This window comes from Pundamilia nyererei, unplaced genomic scaffold (assembly GCF_000239375.1).
Source record: "Pundamilia nyererei isolate P.nyererei 1_Seehausen unplaced genomic scaffold, PunNye1.0 scaffold00413, whole genome shotgun sequence".
In the NCBI taxonomy this organism is placed as follows: Eukaryota; Metazoa; Chordata; class Actinopteri; order Cichliformes; family Cichlidae; genus Pundamilia; species Pundamilia nyererei.
The window spans coordinates 255,615-258,538 of NW_005187814.1; the positions used below are offsets into that span (position 1 = coordinate 255,615).

General features: G+C 36.3%; 1 protein-coding gene across 1 annotated transcript in view; it reads right to left on the minus strand.

The window, feature by feature from the left end:
* Positions 1–2,924, minus strand: part of LOC102215817 (C-type mannose receptor 2-like) — a 10,170-nt gene that overhangs the window by 3,686 nt on the left and 3,560 nt on the right. The window lies entirely within an intron of this gene.

Consider the following 2,924-nt stretch of genomic DNA (forward strand, 5'->3'; position numbering starts at 1 on the left):
CTTTCTTTTATAGCTGCCTGAGAGGGTGTTTTCACTCCACTCTAAACAATAACACTAAAAATGAGCCAGAAAAATACATCAAATTCCAATGAACTGAGCTGATGTGTAATTTATGTTTATGGTACCACAAAGCTATATCAGCATAATGATTAATCAAACAGGGTGAATCAGGAAGGACCAAATAGAAACTCCTGAACTGCTCCAGTAAACAAAGACAGATTGAACTCTCCCTCTCAGAAGGATCCTCTCTATGTAGTCAACCCAGACAGAGATATGTGACTCTGCTATGGCAGCCAGTAAAGTTGAAGTAAATACAAATTTTAAAATAAATTAAATAACACAATTTGGACCTTTGGTTTATAGATGGATTTTTGAATACCAACCATCCATCCATTCGCTTCTGCTCATCCTTTTCAGGGTTGTGGGGGGTGCTGGAGTCTATGCCAGCTGTCATAGGGCGAGAGGCGGGGTACACCCTGGACAGGTCGCCAGTCTGTCACAGGGCTAACACAGAGAGAGAGAGAGACAACCATTTGCACTCACATTCCCTCCTGCATTCACACTTATGGGCAATTTAGATTAGTCACTTAACCTATCCCCACAAACTGCATGATTTTTGAATACATTTAGTCTTTATCAAGCTTTTTGTGATCTCACAATGCTTTATATAGACATCAATGATATCAATAAACTGATTTATTATTTGATTTCATATTGAATATCGCCTGACTGCCTCTGTGCAAGTATGCAAAAGGAGAGAGACAGAAATACTTACTTTTTACTCTACGCAGTAATTATAGTAATAGTAGTAAGTACACTAATAATGTTTTCATGCATTCAGATTGATACACACCTGTTGGATATGTGTGATATTTATCATGATATCAAACCAGCTGTAAAATCCTTGTCACAAAAGCTACATGTCATTAGAAAACTCTGGCATCATGACATTGAGCAGTTTATAAAAGTATTTTTGGTCACATCTTATTAATATTAATCCGAATAATTGCAGTATCAAAAAACAGACCTGAGCTACAACAGAGAGGATGATTAATGTAGCTTTGTTTTTGGCAACAACAATAATATCCAGTCAGCCTCCCCCCTCCTTATTTCATGTTTTGGTTTGGTCCAGGTGCACGTGCTCCCAGCTGATGCTGAGCCTAGAACTGGACCTCAGCAGGAGAAAGAGACAGTAGGATGGGTCCAGTATAAGTAAGCTCTGCTTTTCAAAAGAGAAAAGCAAAACAGCTGGAAATTAAACTCATAGTGAAGTCCATATGAATGAAACTGCTTGTCTTTCCTAGTGTTAGTTAGCTTACCTCATTTCTAACAAAAGCCTCAGGACAGACATATTATTTATTTATGAGATCATCGTTGAACTTTTAGTCTTTTTTTGCAAAACTCATTCAAATGTGTTTGGGTAAAATTATCCACAACTCAAAGACATCACTTAACTACTTATTGACACGTGTTGAGCTCTGGCCTTTTCCAGAGAACTTCACTGTTTGTTTGTCTGAGCATTTATTGATTTATTATATTGTAAAATGACATCATCAGCAAAATGCTTAACAGAATAGGTTACTATACCAGGAAGAGGAAATAGAAGTGTGCGATCATTCTCAGTAAACAAATCCAAAACAAACCCTGTGCACACTTTTTATTGCAGTGAACACATATAAATGAAGTGATTGTGGCCGGCCTGTTCAGAGTCAATAAAAAAGAAAGACTGTCTATGTAACTGTGAGAGTTATACACTTAATCACTCTATACATGTCTATATGCTAAGTTATACAATTAATCTTTAATTTTTGTTTTTACTTTGCCACTTTATTTACAGCTTGTACAAATGTTTAAATGCCCTTGTGTCTATTACATTTTTTAAATAAACCAAACTAAACAAAAAGATTGCAGTAAATAGACTTTTAAACTAAAGCAGATCATAACCACTGCTGTGCCAGCTAGGCTGTCCTGCAGATATTTGACACTCATGTGGGGGGTTTGTGTCACTTTCTCCCCTAAATTGTGAAGTTCAGCCTTAAAACTTTCTTCATCTTCCAGCTTTCATCTTAACTCCCACCTTATTGGTTTAAGTTTTTTAAAATAACATTTCTGACAATGAAAATTGACAGTTGGAGGTGCATTTCTATCTTTTTATAGCCTTTCAGTGGTTTTATTTAAATTATTTTTAAAATGACATGTCTGACCGTGGTTTGTATAGACAGAGGTCTTTAGTGACTCTACGTTGGCCTCCATAGTTAACTCATTTTGATGAGGCTTTACTGTTATAAAAAAAGGAGAGTGGAGAGCTCACGTTTTAAAATCTGATCTAAAGGTTCCACTTTGCCAAGAAGGACCTTTATGATACAATAAAACTACAACAAAGTGCAGGTACTAGGGCAGTAGTATTTAGTTACCTGAAAACATTCCTACAATCAAATTTTAGATTGTAGTAACACACATTCATCTGCCTATAAGATTTAACTGCTCATTAATCGAGGGAACCAGAATACAGTTCAGGATCCTTCCAGCCCACTTTAACCGCTGGTCATATTTAACATAAGCTTGAAAAACAGTCAAACCTCTTCTTTAGATGTTACCTTTACAGGCTGCGGCTGTAGACACTCACTGCTGTACCTCTCTCCTCTCCTCCTCAGTGATATTATTCTGTGTGTGTTTTTTAGGATGAAGCCAAACTATAGATCTTAACTACATTAGAGTTTTTTCTGGTAACGATAAAGGTAGATGTGAATAATCTCCATTTGTCTCCTTTTGTAATACTTAGTGTTTATTAAATACCACTCATGAAATGTGATTACTGATGTTGCAGACATGTGTCTCGTAACCCCAGAGATACACAATGGAGGCACTGATCATGAATTTTTATTTATAGCTTTTCAGTCCTTTTACTTTAGAGCAGTTTTAAC